The following is a 16,843-nucleotide window of genomic DNA, read 5'->3' as shown; positions in this document are numbered from 1 at the left end:
GCCAGGCGGGAAGCCCCCACGTATCAGGCTACTACAGTATACACCAGAACACACGCACACTCTCTCTCTCCTCCCTTGTTCAGAATATGACTACTTTGTGAAAATCGGAGCCCTGTTTCACTTCTGTTTTCCTCCTTTTCTGTGGACATTCTCTTTCTTCTATCTCCGTGACCCTTAACTTGCTAAATTTTGAATCCGCTCTCAGTAGGTTTTCCTCAGTGTTAAGTCCTATTCTGGAAATGAGGTGAAAAAGTCAGTTTTTAAGTTTCATAAAAGCTAACAGACCTCTTTTCATCATATGGCCTTATTTTGTGTCCCCTGCTCTCATCTGCTGCTGGAGTGGGGGAAGTTCCTCCCTTTTCAGTTGTCTTTCTCAAATTGACCAGGGATGCTTTTCAGTGAAGACATGCTGCTGTTTTTGGTTTCTTCCATTTCAGGTCCATCAAGCTGCTTGTTTGATTTCCTGGTTTTTACCCATACAGTTATTAATAACTTTCAGGTCTTATAGCCGAGAATCTGCTTGAATTTTGATACATTTTCCCCTAGTTTTGTTGTTTATGTACTCCATAGAATTTTGGCTCCCTTTTCTATTTTTGGAGAAATTTACAATTTGTGCTGCCACCACTGACACCTTTCACAATCCATCAATATTTTTCTTTAAGCTTGTATAATCTTTCAATTCTTCCAGTGCTTACTGTTTTAGTACTGTATCACATACAGATATTTGTTTTTGTGAATTACGTCATATAATTATCTTTCTTCCCATAGTTACTGAATATACTGTCCACTTAGTTATGAAGTCAGCATCAAAATAAACAGGGAAGCTGACATTACTGCACAAAGGACAATAGATAAAATCTGGCTTAAAATCAGGAAACCATTTCTTGAATGCAATATAATAGGCATGTAAGTATAATTTATGCTTTGTGGAATTTTTTTGCAAAAATAAACATATAGAGACAGATGAGAGCTTTCAGAAGTGTTCATAATAGATATTTAAAATAGTCTCTATGTTCATCACTAGGAGACTAAACGACGATAGATAGCTATTCTCAATATATAAGGGAAACAGCTCTATAATTATTATTTTTCCATAATTCTTAAACCAGAATGATGTTTTTGAAAGCTTTCAGTTCAGCCACTCAGTGTGTTAGACTCTTTGCGACCACATGGACTGCAGCACACCAGGCTTCCCTGTCCATCGCCAAACTCAGTTCAGTTCAGTTCAGTCACTCAGTCGTGTCCAACTCTCCGTGACCCCATGAATCACAGCACGCCAGGCCTCCCTGTCCATCACCAACTCCCGGAGTTCACTCAAACTCATGTCCACAGAGTCGGTGATGCCATCCAGCCATCTCATTCTCTGTCATCCCCTTCTCCTCCCGCCCCCAATTGTTCCAAACATCAGTCTTTTCCAGTGAGTCAACTCGTCGCATGAGATGGCCAAAGTATTGGAGTTTCAGCTTTAGCATCAGTCCTTCCAATGAACACCCAGGATTGATCTCCTTTAGAATGGACTGGTTGGATCTCCTTGCAGTCCAAGGGACTCTCAAGAGTCTTCTCCAACACCACAGTTCAAAAGCATCAATTCTTCGGTGCTCAGCTTCTTTATAGTCCAACTCTCACATCCATACAGGACTACTGGAAAAACCATAGCCTTGACTAAATGGAGCTTTGTTGGCAAAGTAATCTCTCTACTTTTTAATATGTTGTCTAGGTTGGTCATAGCTTTTCTTCCAAGGAGCAAGTGTCTTCTAATTTCAAGACTGCAGTCACCTACTGCAGTGATTTTGGAGATCAAAAAAATAAAGTCTGTCACTGCTTCCATTGTTTCCCAATCTATTTGTCATGAAGTGATGGGACCGGATAATATGATGTTAATTTTCTGAATGTTGAGTTTTAAGCCAGCTTTTTCACTCTCCTGTTTCACATTAATCAAGAGGCTCTTCAGTTCTTCTTTGCTTTCTGCCATAGGGCGGTGTCATCTGAACATCTGAGGTTATTGATATTTCTCCTGTAAATCTTGATTCATGCTTGTTCTTCATCCAGCCTGGCATCTCACATGATATCCTCTGCATATAAGTTAAATAAGTGGGATGGCAATATACAGCCTTGATGTACACCTTTCCCTATTTGGAACCAGTCTGTTGTTACATGTCCAGTTCTAATTTTTGCTTCTTGACCTGCATATAGATTTCTAAGGAGGCAGGGAAGGTGGTCTGGTATTCCCATCTCTTGAAGAATTTTCTAGTATATTGTTATCCACACAGTCAAAGGTTTTGGCATAGTCAATAAAGCAGAAATAGATGTTTTTCTGGAACTCTCTTGCTTTTTTGATGATTGAACAGATGTTGGCAATTTGAACTCTGGCTCCTCTACCCTTTCTAAATCCAACTTGAACATCTGGAAGTTCACAGTTTACATACTGTTGAAGCTTGGTTTGGAGAATTGTGAGAATTACTTTGCTAGTGTGTGAGATGAATGCAATTATGTGGTAGTTTGAACATTCTTTGGTATTGGAATGAAAATTGACCTTTTCCAGTCCTGTGGCCACTGCTGAGTTTTCCAAATTTGTTGGCATATTGAGTGCATCACTTTCACAGCATCATCTTTTAGGATTTGAAATAACTCAACTGGAAATCCTTCATCTCCACTAGCTTTGTTGATAGAGATGCTTCCTAAGACCCATTTGACTTCGCAATACAGAATGTCTGACTCTAGGTGAGTGATCACACCATCGTGGTTATCTGTGTCATGAAGATCTTTTATGTATAGTTCTTCCGTGTACTCTTGCCACCTCTTCTTAATATTTTCTGCATCTGTTAGGTCCATACTGTTTCTGTCCTTTATTGTGCCCATCTTTGCATGAAATAGTCCCTTGGTATCTCTAATTTTCTTGAAGAGATCTCTAGTCTTTCCCATTCTATTGTTTTCCTCTATTCTTGGCATTGATCACTGAGGAAGGCTTTCTATGTCTCTGTGCTATTCTTTGAAACTCAGCATTCAAATGGGTATATCTTTTGCTTTTTCCCCTTTGCCTTTGCCTTCTCTTCTTTTCTCAGCTCTTTGCAAGGCCTCCTCAGACAACCATTTTGCCATTTGCATTTCTTTTTCTTGTGGATGGTCTTGATCACTGCGTCCTATACAATGTCACGAATCTCCCTCCATAGTTCTTCAGGCACTCTGTCTATCAGACCTAATCCCTGAATCTATTTGTGACTTCCACTGTATAACCATAAGGGATTTGATTTAGGTCATACCTGAATAGTATAGTGGCTTTCCCTACTTTCTTTAAGTCTGAATTTGGCAATAAGGTTTTCATGATCTGAGCCAGTTAGCTCTCAGTCTTGTTTTTGCTGACTCTATAAAGCTTCTCCATCTTTGGCTGCAAAGAATGTAATCAATCAGATTTTGGTATTGACTATCTGGTGATGTCCATGTGTAAAGTTGTCTCTTGTGTTGTTGGCAGAATGTGTTTGCTATGACCAGTGCATTCTCTTGGCAAAACTCTGTCAACCTTTGTCCTGTTTCATTTTGTACTCCAAGGCCAAACTTGCCAAACTTGCCTGTTACTCAAGGTATCTCATGATTTACTACTTTTGCATTCCAGTCCCCTATGATATAAAGGACATCTTTTTGGGGTGTTAGTTCTAGAAGGATTTGTAGGTGTTCATAGAACCATTCAGCTTCAGCTTCTTTGGCATTTTTGGTTGGAGCATAGACTTGGATTACTGTGATACTGAATGGTTTGCCTTGGAAACGAACAGAGATCATTTTGTCGTTTTTCAGACTGCATCCAAGTACTGCATTTCAGACTCTTTTATTGACCATGATGACTACTCCATTTCTCTAAGGTATTCTTACCCATAGTGGTAGATATAATGGTCATCTGAGTTAAATTTGCCCATTCCAGCATATTTTAGCTCATGGATTCCTAAAACGTCAGTGTTCACTCTTGCCATGTCCTGTTTGACCACTTCCAATTTACTTTGATTCATGGACTGAACATTCCAGGTTCCTGTGCAATATTGTTCATCAGACTTTCCTTCCATCACCAGTCACATCCACAGCTGGACATTGTTTTCACTTTGGCTCAATCTCTTCATTCTTTCTGGTTTTATTTCTCCACTCTCCTCCAGTAGCATACTGGACACCTAGCAACCTGGGGAATTCATCTTTCAGTGTCATATCTTTTTGCTTTTTCATAGTGTTCATGGGGTTCTCAAGGAAGGAATACTGAAGAGGTTTGCCATTGCCTTCTCCAGTGGACCATGTTTTGCCAGAACTCTTCACCATGACCTGTCCATCTTGGGTGGCCCTACATGGTATGGTTCATAGTTTAATTGAGTTAGACAAGGCTGTGGTCCATGTAATCAGTTTGATTAGTTTTCCATGATTGTGGCTTTCAATCTGTCTGCCCTCTATCTGATAAGGATAAAAGGCAAACAGAAGCTTCCTGATGGGAAGAACTTCTTGAGGGGGAAATTGCATCCTGTTTTGATTGGTGGGGCCATGCTCAGTAAAACTTGAATCTGATTTTCTATTGATGGAAGTGGCTGTGTCTCATCCCTGTTGTTTTACCTGGGATCAAACTGTGGTGGAAGTAATGAAGATAAAGTCAGCCTCCTTCAAAAGGCTTGCATGCACTGACTTACTCAGTGTACCCAACCCTGTAGCAGGCCACCACTGACCGATGCCTCCACTGGAGACTCCTGGACACTCACAGGTAAGTCTGGGTCAATCTCTTGTGGGATCACTGCTCCTTTCTCCTGGGTCCTGGTGTGCACAAGGTTTTGTTTGAGCCCTCCGATCAGTATGGGGTTTGATTCTAAACATGATTTCGCCCTTCATACCATCTTGCTGGGGCTTCTCCTTTGTTCTTGGATGTGGGGTACCTTTTTTTGATGGGATCCAACATTCTCCTGTCAATGGTTGTTCAGCAGTTAGTTGTAATTTTTGAATTTTCACAGGAGAAGACGAGTTCACGCCCTTCTACTCTGCCATTTAAGGGTACGTTTAAAAGCAGATTTGGAAAACTCAGCAGTGGCCACAGGACTGGAAGAGGTCAGTCTTCATTCCAATCCCAAAGAAAGGCAATGCCAAAGAATACTCAGACTACCACACAATTGCACTCATCTCACACACTAGTAAAGTCATGCTCAAAATTCTCCAAGCCAGACTTCAGCAGTATGTAAACCGTGAACTCCCAGATGTTCAAGCAGGTTTTAGAAAAGGCAGAGGCACCAGAGATCAAATTGCCAACATCCGCTGGATCATGGAGAAAGCAAGAGAGTTTCAGAAAAACATCTATTTCTGCTTCATTGACTATGCCAAAGCCTTTGACTGTGTCGATCACAATAAACTGTGGAACATTCTGAAAGAGTTGGGAATCCCAGACCACCTGACCTGCCTCTTGAGAAACCTGTATGCAGGTCAGGAAGCAACAGTTAGAACTGGACATGGAACAACAGACTGGTTCCAAATAGGAAAAGGTGTACGTCAAGGTTGTATATTGTCACCTTGCTTATTTAACTTATATGCAGAGTACATCATGAGGAACGCTGGGCTGGAAGAAGCACAAGCTGGAATCAAGATTGCTGGGAGAAATATCAATAACCTCAGATATGCAGATGACACTACCCGTATGGCAGAAAGTGAAGAGGAACTCAAAATCCTCTTGATGAAAGTGAAAGAGGAGAGTGAAAAGTTTGGCTTGAAGCTCAACATTCAGAAAACAAAGATCATGGCATCTAGTCCCATCACTTCATGGGAAATAGATGGAAAAACTGTGGAAACAGTGTCAGACTTTATTTTTTTGGGCTCCAAAATCACTGCAGATGCTGATTGCAGCCATGAAATTAAAAGACGCTTGCTCCTTGGAAGGAAAGTTATGACCAACCTTGATAGTATATTAAAAAGCAGAGACATTACTTTGCCAACCAAGGTCCGTCTAGTCAAGGCAATGGTTTTTCCCATGGTCATGTATGGATGTGAGAGTTGGACTGTGAAGAAGGCTGATCGCCGAAGAATCGATGCTTTTGAACTGCGGTGTTGGAGAAGACTCTTGAGAGTCCCTTATACTGCAAGGAGATCCAACCAGTCCATTCTAAAGGAGATCAATCCTGGGTGTTCATTGGAGGGACTGATGCTAAAGCTGAAACTGCAATACTTTGGCCACCTCATGCGGCGAGTTGACTCACTGGAAAAGACTCTGATGCTGGGAAGGTTGGGGGCGGGAGGAGAAGGGGACGACGGAGAAGGAGACGGCTGGATGGCATCCCCGACTCTGTGGACACGAGTTTGAGTGTACTCTGGGAGTTGGTGATGGACAGGGAGGCCTGGCGTGCTGTGATTCATGGGGTCGCGGAGAGTCGGACATGTCTGAGCGACTGAACTGAACTGAACTGAACTTAAAAGCATTATGTATATATAAACATGGGCTTCCTAGGTGGCGCTAGTGGTAAAGGGCCCACCTGCTAGTGCAGGAGATATAAGAGACACAGGTTTGATCCCTGAGTCAGGAAGATACTGTAGAGGAGTATATGGCAACCCACTCCAGTCTTTTTTGCCTGAAGAATTCCCATGGACAGAAGAACCTGTTAGGCTACAGTCCATAGGGTCACAAAGATATTGACACGGCTGAGGCAACTTAGCACACAAGCACACACATATATGTATATACCAGAGAAGACTGAGGCAGGATGAGAAGGGGGTGACAGAGGATGAGACAGTTGGATAGCATCACTAACTCAATGGACATGAGTTTGAGCAGGCTTTGGGAAATAGAGAAGGACAGGGAAGAAGTCCAAGGGATCACAGAGTTGGATATGACTTAGTGACTGAACAACAGCAACTTATATATATGTTGCGGTTAATGGTGACCTCCATTATATACATAATGACATCATTGCTTTCTGGCGATGGAATTTTATTGATTAAAAGATCTCTTAACAATGCTCTCTGTATGGCTTAATTTTTCTGCATGAGAAAGCATTACTTTTAAAGTCAAGGCAAAAATAAGCTTGAGAACAGAAAACTGATATTAAATACAGCCAACTTCACTATTTGTGAATATGCCTACTTGTTAAAATGTATTTGCAATCTTAAAATCAATATTCACCGCACTTTTAGGTCTTTTGTAGATATGTACAGGGTGGTGAAACATTGAGTTTTCTGAAAAGCATGATCCCAGCTGAGGTTGAACAAGATGACACTCTGCCTTCTCGTTTCATCTCACACTGTAATCAAATGTCCATTTTCTGGTCTATTTAGTCTGGTCTATTTTTCTCATCTTGAGCTTTTTGTTGAGCACCTTGTTTTTTAGGCCCTAAGATAGTTCTCTAGGCTGTGATGTATCTTACATAGAAAACAAATGTGTTAGTTAAGGTATAGTTCTTGTACTATTGGTCGTGAATTCAAATTTAATGAGCCAATAGTAGGTTTTAAGATGTTTTTAAATAAAAATTCACTTAAAACCATGTTATATATAGATCAGTTGACAAAAATGTTGTGACTTGAGGCTTGTAGGAATAAAACTCTATTTCCCCTAGTAGAAAGGGTTTGATATTTGTTAATTCAGTGATAACAGTAACTTTATAGAACATAACTCTTAGTACTATGAATCATGGAAATCAACTATACTGATTCAGACATTGCTATTTAGCTTCTCCAGAACTGTTTTCACAACTGCAAACTGGCTACAGTAGTACTTATCTCTTGTGATTGTTCTGAGTATTAAATGTTATTACATATGGAAGGCTCATGTTGTAGAGTTCACACTAGGCCCATCTAAGACTTGACTTACCCTCTTGAGCTTCCTAACACTATCATCATATTGAGGTGCCTTTTTAACCCTACGTACTCACACTCTAAATAATAGCTGCCAATAACACATATTGTCTTTGTTAGGACCTCTGAAGCCTCACACACAGAACTTACCAGTCTGTCTGTCAGATACTTTGAAAGTTATAGGACTTACTTATTTTGAATAAAGGTGATATAAAATACATTCTGGATTTAGGAAACCACTCCTGAGAGCTGTCTCTTAATGACAACATGGCCGGTAACATTTTTTTTTCTGGTTAAAATTCTGCCATATTTTAAGTCTTTGCATTTGCTGAGGATGACCTATTTCTTCTTTGTGGGAAGTTCTGAACCCTCAGTTTCAATGGAAGCAATTCTAGATGATGAGAAACAGATGTGTTTTGAGCAAAGATAAGGGAATATAATGACTCAACTCCTAATAATCCCTAAAGATGAGATTAGAACTAAAGCTAAAATAAAGTGCAATTTATTCCTTACTATTCCTTCATGGAGAAGGAAATGGCAATCCACTCCAGTACTCTTGCTGGGAGAACTCCATAGACAGAAGAGTCCAGCAGGCTACCATCAATGGGGTCACAAATAGTCAGACACAACTTAGTGTTTCAAAAACATTCCTTTGAGAACCTTTGTTAGAGACCAGCATCTGGTTGAACTCTTGGTAGCAACTGATTTCAGGAATTCAAAAGCTGGTGTGATTTGGGATTACAGATGCTGGAGATAGTTTAGTAAGTGGCATAAAAGAAATATGATCAGAATTCCATCCCACTTAATAATTTTTAATGCCTTAAAATTATCTATTAAAATTTCTTATTTTGCAAAGTGTCCTGAGTCAGGATCAATTGGACACACATATATAATACTCTTTTCTTTTGGATTTAGGAATTTTCCTGAATTATTGAATGTTAAGGTATATCTTTCCTTAGAGAAAATCAGGGGATTAGAAAGTTTAACCATAGCCTCAGTTCAGTTCAGTTCAGTCGCCCAGTCGTGTCCGACTCTCCACGACCCCATGAATCACAGCACGCCAGGCCTCCCTGTCCATCACCAACTCCCGGAGTACACTCAAACTCATGTCCACAGAGTCGGTGATGCCATCCAGCCATCTCACTCTCCGTCGTCCCCTTCTCCTCCCGCCCCCAACCTTTCCCAGCATCAGAGTCTTTTCCAGTGAGTCAACTCGTCGCATGAGGTGGCCAAAGTATTGCAGTTTCAGCTTTAGCATCAGTCCCTCCAATGAACATCCAGGATTGATCTCCCTTAGAATGGACTGGTTGGATCTCCTTGCAGTATAAGGGACTCTCAAGAGTCTTCTCCAACACCACAGTTCAAAAGCATCGATTCTTCGGCGATCAGCCTTCTTCACAGTCCAACTCTCACATCCATACATGACCACAGGAAAAACCATTGCCTTGACTAGACGGACCTTGGTTGGCAAAGTAATGTCTCTGCTTTTTAATATACTATCAAGGTTGGTCATAACTTTCCTTCCAAGGAGCAAGCGTCTTTTAATTTCATGGCTGCAATCAGCATCTGCAGTGATTTTGGAGCCCAAAAAAATAAAGTCTGACACTGTTTCCACTGTTTTTTCATCTATTTCCCATGAAGTGATGGGATCAGATGTTTAAGCAGGTTTTAGAAAAGGCAGAGGCACCAGAGATCAAATTGCCAACATCCACTGGATCATGGAGAAAGCAAGAGAGTTCCAGAAAAACATCTATTTCTGCTTCATTGACTATGCCAAAGCCTTTGACTGTGTCGATCACAATAAACTGTGGAACATTCTGAAAGAGTTGGGAATCCCAGACCACCTGACCTGCCTCTTGAGAAACCTGTATGCAGGTCAGGAAGCAACAGTTAGAACTGGACATGGAACAACAGACTGGTTCCAAATAGGAAAAGGTGTACGTCAAGGTTGTATATTGTCACCTTGCTTATTTAACTTCTATGCAGAGTACATCATGCGGGACGCTGGGCTGGAAGAAGCACAAGCTGGAATCAAGATTGCCAGGAGAAATATCAATAACCTCAGATATGCAGATGACAGTACCCTTATGGCAGAAAGTGAAGAGGAACTCAAAAGCCTCTTGATGAAAGTGAAAGAGGAGAGTGAAAAGGTTGGCTTGAAGCTCAACATTCAGAACCATAGCCTAGGGAACAGCATATAGACAGTGAGTTTGAACTCAGTACAAGTACACAGTGTTACAGATTATTAAGACTCGTATAGCTTTATAACTTGCCAAGTTTTAAATAGATCATATGCTTAAGAAAAGTCCTTTTTTTCCTACTTATTTTCAAATATAATCATTTTCTTGGCAAAACATATTCCATAGGACTTTTATTGTTGTAAACTCTGAAAGTTTTATTTTGGATCATTTAAGATCTTAACCTCTGTTGAGACAGCTAATTCAGATTCTTCAGATGAAGAAATTTAGAATTGAATATAAGGAAAGTGAATTATTTGGTACATGTAAAATGATGGACGGATCCATGGGAAACAAATTGTCTTGATATGAGATATATGTGTATATACAGAACAAGGGGCTTCCATGATGACTCAGACAGTAAAGAATCTGCCTGCAATGCAGGAGACCTGGATTTTAATCCTGGGTGGGGAAGATCCTCTGGAGAAGGGAATGGCTACTCACTTCAGTATTCCTGTCTGAAGAATTCCACAGACAGAGGAGCCTGGTGTGCTACAGTTAATGGGGTTGCAAAGAGTCAAATGTGACTGACCAGCTAACACACACACACAGAACAAAGCAAAGAACTAACTTTCAGAGTAAGGAGACAGGTGAGATGGGAAACTGGCAGGAATCAAAGGGTGTGACATAGCCAAATGCATCATGAAACTTTGAAACTGAATCTGGGACAGAAGAATGCAATAATAAAAAGTTAAATTTAGAATGCACCTTTAAGAAACTTTGTTATAGTGAAGTAGTATCAACTGTTTTACTATTTGGAATTCTGGCCAGGGTCATGCTAGAATGTTTGGATTTGTTTTCAGATGGAAGCTATTTGAAACTGCTATTGAATTGTAACACTTACGGCTATTTTAGGTTTATCTATCAAGTCACTCAAAGTACATTATTTAGCCCTGCTTTTGCAAAAATAATTTTTAATTGGATTTTAGTAAGACAATCAGCTTTTAATTGTCAATAAAGAAATTCTTTCAAAAGTAATTGGTGAATCTCTCCTTTTACTGGACAGAAGTGCACCTAGCAAGAACTGCGAAGTCAGGATGTTTAACTCAATCTTAGAGCAGAAGAATGGAGCTTATCTGGTAGCTCAGTTGTTAATGAATCCACCTGCAATGTAGGAGACGCCAGGTCAATTCCTGAGTTCGGAATATCCCTGGCAGAAGGGATAGGCTGCCCACTCCAGTATTCTTTCGCTTCTCTGGTGGCTCAGACAGTGAGCACTCCACCTGCAATATGAGAGACCTGGGTTTGATCCCTGGGTTGGGAAGATCCCCTGGAGAAGAATACAGGGAATGACTACCCACTCCAGTATTCTGGCCAGGAGAATTCTATGCACAGAGGAGCCTGACAGGCTATACAGTCCCTGGGGTCTCAAAGAGTCAGACATGACTGAGTAACTTTCATTACACTTCAGGGCAGAACAAATACAAAGTACATTTTTAATTCTAGGAGCAGTTGTCATTTATCATTAAGTCAGAAGGATTTTTAATATATCCATTTTGTATGAAACTCAGTATCAAAAGATTATATAAATGAAATAGAAGACTAAGTTGTGACTGCAAGAAAGTTTACTACCATAGTTATTCTAAGACTTAAGGATGATGTACTTCAGCAAACTCAAGTAAGTAAGGTCACTCGGACCCTGAATCCTATTGAAACTATATTAAATGCCTGTCCAAGATTTACTATCATTCTCCAAGATTCTTTCTTTCTTTTCTTTTTCTTTTTATTTTTTTTGGGTAATTAATTTATTTTTTATTGGAGGCAAATTATTTTACAATATTATATTGGTTGGTTTTGCCATACATTGATATGAATTTGCCCCAGGTTTACATAAGTTCCCCCTCCTGAACCCCCCTCCCACCTCCCTCCTCCCTTTATCCTCCCTCTGGGTCATCCCCGCATGCCAGCCCCGAGCATCCTATAACATGCATTGACCCTGAACTAGTGATTCATTTCACATATGACAACATACGTGTTTCAATGCCATTCTCCCAAATCATCCCACCCTCACCCTCTCCCATAGAGTCCCAGATGTATAGAACAGTCTTTGGGACTCTTTCTTTCTTTTCAAAAAATTTCTGTGTATTTTTGTTTCACACAGATTTCTCATTACTTAATTTACAACAAACTACTGTAGGTTTACCATGCCTTGTGTGTGAACTATCCATGGACTATGACTCTTCATTATGCTGATTCACTCCCTCTCTCCATTTTCATTCCTGGAAGGATGTTGTGCTTACATTTAAGGAGACCCAGTGATAGTCATGGTGTTATCACAGATTCACAGAACAGATAAATTAAATTTGATTTTTAGATGTTTCTATGTAAGAACAGTAGTGACAGTAATGTCAAACTTTTTATTATAGAAAATCACAAGTAAAGAAAGGACAAAGAAAAATGATACTGAAATTTTAAAATACACTTTCTTAGAACAGTTTTGTTTATTTATTTTTTATTGGAGGCTAATTATTTTACAATATTATATTGGTTGGTTTTGCCATACATTGACATGAATCCGCACCGGGTGTACATGTGTTCCCCTTCTTGAACCTCCCCCACCTCCCTCCTTGCCTTATCCTCCCTCTGGGTCATCCCCGTGCACCATCCCCGAGCATCCTGTATCATGTGTGGAACCTGGACAGTATACTAACGCATATATATGGAATTTAGAAAGATGGTAACGATAACCCTGTATATGAGACAGCAAAAGAGACACAGGTGTATAGAACAGTTTTAGATTTACCAAAAACTTACAAAGATTGTACATAGACTGACATACGACCCATACCCAGCTTCCCCTACCATTAACGTCTTACATTAGTTCAGTTCAGTTTAGTTCAGTCCTTCAGTCCTGTCTGACTCTTTGCGACCCCATGAACCACAGCATGTCAGGACTCCCTGTCCATCACCAACTCCCAGTGTTCACTCAAACTCATGTCCATTGAGTCGGTGATGCCATCCTGCCATCTCATTCTCTGTCATCCCCTTCTCCTCCTGCCTCCAATCCCTCCCAGCATCAGAGTCTTTTCCAATGAGTCAACTCTTCGCAGGAAGTGGCCAAAGTACTGGAGTTTCAGCTTTAGCATCAGTCCTTCCAATGAACACCCAGGATTGATCTCCTTTACAATGGACTGGTTGGATCTCCTTGCAGTCCAAGGGACTCTCAAGAGTCTTCTCCAGCACCACAGTTCAAAAGCATCAATTCTTTGGCAATCAGCTTTCTTCACAGTCCAACTCTCACATCCATACATGGCCACTGGAAAAACCATAGCCTTGACTAGATAGACCTTGGTTGGCATGACACATTATTACAAGTAACAAACTAATATTAACTCACTATCATTAATTGAAGTCCATGCTTAATTTGGATTTCATTAATTTTTGCTTAATGTCTCTTTTCTAGTTCATCTAGGATAATACATTACATTGAGTAATCATGTCTCCTCAAGATGTTCTTGACTGGTTAGCTTTTGCTTAATAACTGGTAACTAACAGTTTTTCAAGCTTTCCTTGTTTTTGATTGATTTTGACTATTGTGAAGAACACTGGTGAAAGCAACTTGTATTTGTCTAGTGTTGCTTTCTGACAAGACTGGGGATTGGGTTTTGGAGAAAAATATCAGAGGGGTCAAATGTCATTTTCATCATATTATATAAACATGTACATTGTCAACATGACTAGAACTAATGGACTGGCTCCAAACTGGGAAAGGAGTATGTCAAGGCTGTGTTTTGTCACCCTGCTTATTTAACACATACAGAGTACATCATGCAAGATGCTGTGCTGGATGAACTACAAGTAGGAATCAAGTTATCAATTGATTGAGAAATTAATATCAATTACCTCAGATATTCAGATGACACCACTCTTATGGCAGAAAACAAAGAGGAACTGAAGAGTCTCTTGATGAAAGTGAAAGAGGAGAGTAAAAAAGCAGGTTTAAAACTCAGCATTCATAAAACTAAAATCATGGCATCTGGTCCCATCAATTCATGGCAAATAGATGGGGAAACGATGGAAACAGTGGCATACTTTATTTTCTTGGTCTCCAAAATCACTGTAGATCATGGTTCGATGCATGATACAGGATGCTTGGGGCTGGTGCACTGGGATGAACCAGAAGGATGAGGTGGGAGGGGGGTTCAAGATGGGGAACACATGTACACCTGGGGCAGGTTCATGTCAATGTATGGCAAAACCAACACAATAATGTAAAGCAATTAACCTCCAATTAAAATAAATAAATTTTAAAAAATGCTGAAATATAAGGAAAAAAAAAAGACGCCAATACTTTGGCCACCTGATGTGAGAGCTGACTCATTGGAAAAGATCCTGATTCTGGGAAAGATTGAAGGCAGGAGCAGAAGGGGACGACAGAAGAGGAGATGGTTGTATGTCATCACCAACTCTATGGACATGAGTTTGAGCAGGCTTCATGAGTTGGTGATGGATAGGGAAGCCTGGCATGCTGCAGCCCAAAGAGGTCTGGGGTCACAAAGAGTTGGACACGACTGAGCAACTGAACTGAACTGATTGATGTCAACTTTGATCCCTTGACTAATCATTGTTTGTTGCTGCTAAGTCGCTTCAGTCATGTCTGACTCTGAGCGACCCCATAGATGGCAGTCCACAAGGCTCTGCCGTCCCTGGGATTCTCCAGGCAAGAACACTGTAGTGGGTCCCCATTTCCTTCTCCAATGCATGAAAGTGAAAAGGAAAAGTGAAGTCGCTCAGTCGTGTCTGACTCTTCACGACCCCATGGACTGAAGCCAACCAACTCCTCCGTCCATGGGATTTTCCATGCTAGAGTACTGGAGTGGGTTGCCATTGCCTTCTCCTCATTGTTTGTTAGGTTCTATATTATAATGTTATTCTTTACTCCAAATTCATGCTATACTCTTTAAAAGAAAAACAGCAGCATTTTGTCTCTATAAAGCTAAAAAATGAATGGTCAGTAGTGTAGCAAATCAGAAGAAGTTTAATCCCAGTGAAGAAATGGAGATATATCCTAACTTGCATTGCAGAAATTTCCAAAGGATTATAAATTGGTGGAACCAGATAACTCTGGAAGCAAGATTATCATGTGGCTGTTTGTTCCCAAATAATTGGTACAACACTCAAACTTTCACTACAGCCCATTACTCAAAAGCCCCACACTTGTACAAAAGGTTAAACTACCTAAATTAGAATATATAGCAAGAAAGAAGAAATACCTTGATATGAAAAGCAGAGCAATCATCATTTATTCAGAGAAATAAGAAAGGATATTTTGACTCTAAAATAAGAACAGTAAGCCCCTAAAAGCAGTAAGTAGAAGAAATATCAGAAACCAAAAATATACTTTTAAAATGTAAAAAAGAAAACAATATGTACAGAAGAGAGATAAAGAACTCAAGTAAAAAGTTTATGAGGAAGAATGAGAGGTTTTTCCAGAGGCTGCTAATATATACTATATATACATTCTTTTTCATTTTATTGTTGTTTAGTCACTGAGTCCTAACTCTGTGACTCCATTGACTCCAGCACGCTAGGATCCTTTGTCCTCCACTCTCTCCCAGAGTTTGCTCAAATTCAAGTCTATTAAATTAATGAAGTTATCTAACCAACTCATCCTCTGCCACCCCCTTCTCCTTTTGCCTTCAGCCTTTCCCAGCAGAGTTGGCTCTTTGCATCAGGTGGCCAAAGTATTGGAATATTTCCAATATGGTATATCACAGCTATTACATATAGTTCCCTGTGAAAACTATGAATTAAATGTGAGTGAGGGTAAACGAATGTAATTTTTTAGGGAAGAAAACTTCCAAATATTTAGCCTCCATACATGGTTTCTCAGAAAGTCATTGAAGAATGTATTTAGTCATCCTTTTTTTTTTAAATTCACATGAGGACAAAAATACAATGAAGAGAGACCCCAAGTACTCATGAACATCCTCCAGAGCAGCGGCAGGGTCTAAAATTCACCCCAGAGGTGAACCTCTGCTTGTTCTTGGAACATTTGCCATGAAAAGCAGTCTCAGAACATTCCTCTACTTCTGACAGAGCCAATCTATTAACATCCTGTGTAGAGGGAAATGACCCTTTTAACCAATCCTCCTCACCAGGGGTTATTCTAAATTTTGGAGATTGTGGGAATTGTCCCAGGGAGGGAGGTCTGGCTTGGTTGGGGTGAATGGAGCATGAAGTTTCCTAGGAAGGCAAACAAGGTGCAGTTTCAACTGGCAGGTGTGATTCCCAGTGTTTGGGGGGAGTAAGTGCCAGTCCTGATGTAGGGGCAGGGAGAGGATGGGCTGGGCTGCTCCGGGTCAGGAGGGCTCAGAGAGTGGCAGAACAAGGCTGCGGACCTGTAGCCACAGCCCCTTTCCAGAGACAGCCTGGAACTACACGGTATCTGGAGTTCTGTGGTGGCAAAGGGGCCCTGGGATGAGAAACACCTGGGTGCCCCTGTGCCAAGGCCCTTCCTTCCTTATGTGTCCTTGGGGAGTTTGCCTCACACCCCTGAGCTCACAGTCCCCAGTGCCTGTGGATTCTTCATTCTCCCCTCCAAAAATTAGAGTCACTGTGGTATGGCATCTGGTGCCAGAGGCCTGGCCCGGTGTGGAAGAAACTCTGGTACAAATGCTGTTCATGGTGTGACCTTCAAGGAGCCAGAACTGTGTGATGATGAACAAACTTTCCCTTTTATTTCATTTTCAATAGAGATTCTCCAGAGATTTTACTAAATTTACTAATCATTCTTCTCTCACATATTGAGTGACAACTAATGTTCAACTAATGTTTCAAGCACCTGGAATGTGGAGGTAAATGATGTAGATATATAA

This window comes from Moschus berezovskii, chromosome 14 (genome assembly GCF_049115385.1).
Source record: "Moschus berezovskii isolate FMDL1 chromosome 14, NW_MosBer_1.0, whole genome shotgun sequence".
Taxonomy (NCBI): Eukaryota; Metazoa; Chordata; class Mammalia; order Artiodactyla; family Moschidae; genus Moschus; species Moschus berezovskii.
Note: the sequence above shows the minus strand (reverse complement) of the source record.